Source organism: Festucalex cinctus, chromosome 2 (genome assembly GCF_051991245.1).
Source record: "Festucalex cinctus isolate MCC-2025b chromosome 2, RoL_Fcin_1.0, whole genome shotgun sequence".
In the NCBI taxonomy this organism is placed as follows: domain Eukaryota; kingdom Metazoa; phylum Chordata; class Actinopteri; order Syngnathiformes; family Syngnathidae; genus Festucalex; species Festucalex cinctus.
This window is the reverse complement of record NC_135412.1, coordinates 45,598,648-45,604,785: the sequence shown is the minus strand read 5'-3', so window position 1 is coordinate 45,604,785 and position 6,138 is coordinate 45,598,648. Positions and strand designations below refer to the sequence as shown.

Below are 6,138 nucleotides of genomic sequence, written 5' to 3'. Positions count from 1 at the left end.
TTCTCTCGTGGCGTCTTCAAAACTTTCTAGAAAATATTTTTTCTTTGTAGGGAATATTTGATTAGCCAGTATACTAGCTTGTAATTTATCACGAGGATTTTTAAACAATACCATATAATTGGTATTGAGGCTGATTGTTCTACTGTATTTGCCTTGATGGAAAATGTTTTGCGTCAACAACATAACGCTCATATCTTTATGGTGTCTATACTGTGTAAATATTTTTACCACCTCGGGATTGTCGGATGCCTGGAAGATGAGATCGTCGAGGATAATCAGATGACTCTGATGGCTGGGAAACAGATTCTCATCATCAAACGACTCGGGCAAATCACGCACAAATTTAATCTTTTTATTCACTTTTGCAAGGTCATCATACATCGTTTGGTTAGATGAAAAAAAAAATACAATATTCTCAGGGGATCTTTGCATCACATGTTCACAATTTTCCAAAACACTTTTCACAAAAAAAGTCTTCCCGCACCCGCTTGGGCCAGCAATTAAACATGAGAATGGAATTTGCAATCTCGGATCAAAATCAACTTGGGTCATTTCCATTTTTTTTTATTTTTTCCCCCTCCTCAAATAAAACACAGTATCGCTTTAATAACCGAATGGAAGAGTATAACCATCGGATAGCAGACGTCGTTTGTCGTACACCACTTTGAACTTTTTCATAAATGAGCTGTTTCTCAGATGAAACCCCTTCTTATTACGTACAATGTTGAATTGGGGGGTGGTGATAACATCTGACCGCGCCCCCTCGGAACTAATGTATCCCTCCACCAAATCCTTGACGCTGTCAAAATTAATGTGTTGACAAGCGTCGACATTTTGGGTGATACCTTTTACCTTCATTACAGTTTTCCCGCTATCCCGGGTTCTGTACGCGTAGCTCTTTGGTCCTGTTGAGACAAATTCTTGGATACTATCGCCGCAAAGTTCATCCGTCAATTGTCCGAGTAAATCGCCTGTAGGAAGCACGTCCTCATCCTCTTTTACCGAATAGATTAGACTGTCTGTATCTGTATATAATACTCTAGTTTGTAGCTTTTCTAGATACGCGTACATTAACATGCGAGCGTACGCAGTGGTCATGCATGCCACAAAAATATTAGCTGACTTGGCAGAAGGTATTTGACAGTTTTGGTTGTAATTGTACTGTATCAGTGAGACTCGGTCATTGAGGAAATGGAAAAACTTAACTTCGTACACCCCCGAAAATAATAGATTGAAAAAACGATCAGAATTATTAACAATTTCTGTTTTATTTAAATTGTCACGCTGTCCGCATTTGCCCCAGAGAGAGTTCATACATAATTTAGACACCTGTCTTTTTGCCGGATTAAATGCTATTTTAGCAGCTTCGAATTGAATACCCTGATTTTTGTGATAGTCGGCGATATACTGCTGTTTATCCTCTTCACCGATGACGTGAGAGGGAAAGCCGGAATCCTCCTGTTTTCCCTTGAGAAAAGTGTGCATATATTGTTTAAAAATGTCATTACTCGTCTTATCAAAATGCCATACTTCGTCAATTTGTGACACTGTGTACCCTGTGTACCCTAAATCGAGCGCTTTGATAAATTCGAAACTCACCCACACGCCCGACAGCGCTCTTTGCTCATCGTTATGCTTACATTCACTTTTTTGATTATTTATTTCTGCGCAGGTGCGACATAGTGTAAACATTAATTTACCTTTAGTAGATTTATAGGGCAGTACCGGAAAGTATAGCCCTCTCGGAGGTTTGACTGTGGCTTTGATAAAACCAAAGTATTGCCTCGGATCTCCAAAATCTTTATAAATAATGCGAGGATGACCCAGAGGGTATGAACAGGTGCTATTAACAAAAGGGTACAAAGAAGTAACATCCACGTACAAAACGCGCTCGTTATCCGCGGCTGTATAACGCAAAACAAAGGCGTTTGTTCTCCCCCCAAAAAGCCTGTCGCGTGCTACAAGAGGTTCAGGGAATTTTGAATTATGCAAGAACTCTCTTATCTCAGGATCGGAACGCTTCATTTCCTTCCATACGTGTTCGCGCATAACAGTAAGATGTACGTCGTGTTTGTAAATCAGATTGCGCATTTTCTTTTCACACGCTTCAAATTTTTCTGCGAAAGGTTTCTTAGTCATCGGACAAATCTTGGCAGGGTCAAAACATTCATGACATCCGTGATAAAAACATCCGAGGTATTCAAATACCCAGGCCTTACCGTTTATATTTGCATAACCATCAACATAATATTGGCCGATCTTAACTTCGCCTCCGTTTAAAGCGTGTCTTATGTCTATATTTTGACTATACATTATCCACATTAGATATTGGATCGAGTCGCGCGAGAATGTCTTAACCCTTTGATTATAATGATCTGACGGACTAATCGCTAGAGTTTTAGGAAGTAGAAATTTAGTTCTGAAAACCTTCATACACGCCGACGCGATTGTTACAGCGTTAAAAGGGTCTACACCCGTACTATTTAAAAACTCCTCCCTAAATCGCTCACAGCCCATCTCTAAAATTTTTACATCGTTTTTGCAGTACATTAAAGATTCCTCCGCGAAATTAAAGACGCCTTTAGACGCTTTCTCGTACCATTTTAAAAATTCTGATCTTTGGGAGGTTGTCATGCGCTCTATGCCATAATATTTTGGGTCTGGATAAACGCTTACATAATCTAAATGCTTTAGGGAACTGAATGAGTGGGGGAAGTACCCCTTCATTTGATCCTCAAACCCCATAGAAGTAGGCATTTTATTAAGGGCCATACTAAGAAAAGCTATTGAATCGATATATCGTAGTTTGTAATGTACATCTGTAAAACAGATAATTTTGCTACCTTGCATAATAATTTCGGGGGTAATAGCCAACTCGATCATTTTGTTGATTAAGATGTATGAATCAAAGGCTCTAGCATTATGAGCGATAAAGGTCGAGTTCTTAAAACGCGGATTTCTAAAATAGTCAATAAATCGTTCAACGCAATCTGTCCCTTTCCAATTTTTTTCGAATACTCCCGATTTTGTACAGACTAGGTATGCTTTATGGTTTCCGTCCTGATCTATATAAGTTTCAAAATCATAGTAGATTATTATTTTACACGCGGGGACCTGTTTTAAAGTCGGCATAAAGCATTCATGAGGATCGTCATTATCCGACAGGATCTCCTCACACACCACGCAGCGGGTTGGAGGACAAACATGTTTTGAGGAATTATCGTTTAATTTATGGTACATAGAAAATCCGCATTTAAGACATTTTTTGTACGTGTCGCAATTACTCTTACCCGTTTCCTTCAGCTTTTTATGTTTAACATAACAGTCGTTATTTAAACAAGTTTTATTGCAATCTTGGCAATAGATAAGTTTTATCGGCTGTTGTTTACATAATGAATTAAGACATATATTACAATGCCCAGCGCAGTTATGAGTATTCCAGTTTTCGTGCCCTTTTTAGCAGTGTCTGCAGAAATATGTATTTCCGATAAAACCTTCGATTCGTTTTATTCCGTAAAAATGCTCCCCCAACAAAATCACAAACAAAGCATCCTCTGATTTCGGATATTGAGTTTCAAAAAAAGATAATGGTTTACAGCTATCATTTCTATACAAGACTACAATCTTGCGTTTAATAAATGATTCGAATTTATGTACGTCCGATAGACTAACGGCCGTTTGACAGCTTAGACCGACGCTTTCGTGTAAAAAGACAGCCCTTTGATTCGCTTGATCCGTCGTTAATGTTTCATCCAATAAGTATGCTATCGCCAGGGCAAAACACACCTTGTTATCTTTATTGAACGTTACGTACATGTGTTTCTTCTTTTTTCTTAGAATTTCACCATTTGTAGATTGTAGCAGTTTTCGTTTAGACCCGCCACGCATATTGGAAACAATTTGAAATATAATTTCTATATTATTATTCGTTAGGTTTTCGCCGTTAGATTGTACGAGTTTTTCTAGTAAATTATAAACCTCATTTACAACAATATCTGGATTATTTGTACGATGTAAAAGACAATTTATATTTCTATTATCGCTTATAAGCTCCGTCTGAATGACGTCCCCTTCTACGGTAGACCTAAGAACCTCGTTGATTATCTCGTTCAAATTATCATCAATATTTAAATAGAAATCTGCAAAATCACGGGGTCCGTCGGGGGTGGGTGAATATGAACGTCTACGAAATTCTATATTATTAAATAAGGGCCTTCTAACAATACCCCCACCCCCCTCTTGAGCGATATTGCCTATCGGATATTGTGATACAGATGGTAAAACGTGACTGTTTGATGTCATTTCATCATAAATTTGTAGCATTTCATGAGGAGGTATTGTTACTCGTTCAATATTTTCATTATCATTACATAGTATCGTTTGTATACTATTTTGTGTAAATGGGGGCGGCGATAATGCTAATTCATCCCCTAGGTTTAACGTTTGAAGCATCAAATGACCGGTTACTCGTTCAATATTTTCATTATCATTACATAGTATCATTTGTATACTATTTTGTGTAAATGGGGGTGGTGATAATGCTAATTCATCCCCTAGGTTTAACGTTTGAAGCATCAAATGATCGGTTACTCGTTCAATATTTTCATCATCATCAATACATGGTATCGTTTGTATACTATTTTGTGTAAATGGGGGCGGCGATAATGCTAATTCATCCCCTAGGTTTAACGTTTGAAGCATTAAATTATCATTAGGGTTTAAAATAGGACGATCGAGGAGGGATAGCATAGATTCTAGAGGGTCGGAAAAATTTTGAAAATGATCCATCACACCCCTTATATTATCATTTAAATTCCCCTCACGACGTTGCGATCCAATGTTATAGTCTTCCATTAAAAAAAAAAAAAAGGTTTACCGTTTAATATTTGAGGTTTAAAACAGTATATTACACATATTCAAGAAGATCACATATAATACGTTTAAGTTTCATCGTCTTAGCCTCATAGACACCCCGCCTCCTTACGCGTCCGTTGTCATCGTAGAATGCAGGGCTAAATCTCCGACGTCTCCTTGACACCCCTCTGTAGATGTCGCTGCCGTCCGCACGTTCGTAGAATGCAGGGCTGAATCTCCGTCGTCTCCTTGTCACCCCGCTACTAGCATCGCTATCATCCGCACGTCGGGATTGTCTTCCCCGTTCGGTACAGCTGTCTGAAGATCTAGACCTCCTTCTGCTTCTACCTATATAGACACATTTTTTTTTTTTTAAAGACTTTAATTTCAAAATATATAAAATATCCCATTAATATTACCGTTGATGACCGAAGGTGAGGGTCTCCTTCCACGTTCAGCACCGCGATCTGAAGATCTAGACCTCCTTCTCCGCCCCCGCCTCCGTGTCGAATCTCTACCTACATATATACACATTTAAAAAAAAAAAAAAAAAAGACTTTAATTTCAAAATCTATAAAATATCCCATTAATATTACCGTTGTTAAATGAGGGGTGGGTTCGCCTTCCACGTTCGGCACTACTATCTGAAGATCGGGATCTTCTCCTCCTCCTTCCCCTCCTCGGTTCGTAATCTGAATATAAAAAGACTTTAAAAAAAAAAAAAAAAACTCTCACAGACATAAAATATACTATCGTTATAATATAATTTAAAAACAAACGTTTAAGATACTCTAGTTTCACTTAGCGTTTCATTTAAAAAAAAAACAAAAAAAAAAACACATACACCCACGCCCGCTCTATCAGCGCGAAGCCTTTTGGGAAATGCAGTCTTCCGCCATCTCGCAACCCTATACCACTTGGGATTTGTAGTTCTATACCCCGCCACGTATTCTAGTATTAGTTTAAAGATTATAAAAATATATTATAAACTTTTCTTAACTATACATAAAGTTAAATCTTATATAATATTAACTTACCGCACGATGTATTACGTCGAATAACGCTTATCCTAGCTTGTCCGGCGGTCAGCGATGGTATTATTTGCTGAACTTCCGCATCGGAAATATCTTCGATAGCGGATATCTGTCGTTCCGGGCCTCGCACACCCGTGGCCGACGCGCCGTGTATCTTTTCTCCTTGATTTTCAGGCAGATTCACGCTGGGGCCATTCAAGGAGGCTTGAACTTCGTCCGGAATCGTCTTGGTAATGTCACATGTGCTTGG

The 6,138-nt window shown here is 38.4% G+C and overlaps 1 long non-coding RNA gene across 1 annotated transcript; it reads right to left on the bottom strand.

Annotated features, from left to right (window-relative positions):
- Positions 1-405: 405 nt before the first annotated feature.
- Positions 406-5,548, bottom strand: LOC144013210 (uncharacterized). Its single transcript, XR_013282181.1, has 3 exons — positions 5,451-5,548; positions 5,274-5,372; positions 406-5,202 (listed from the first exon to the last, which is right to left on the bottom strand). It is a non-coding gene; the product is annotated as an uncharacterized LOC144013210 (long non-coding RNA).
- Between the last annotated feature and the right edge of the window lie 590 nt (positions 5,549-6,138).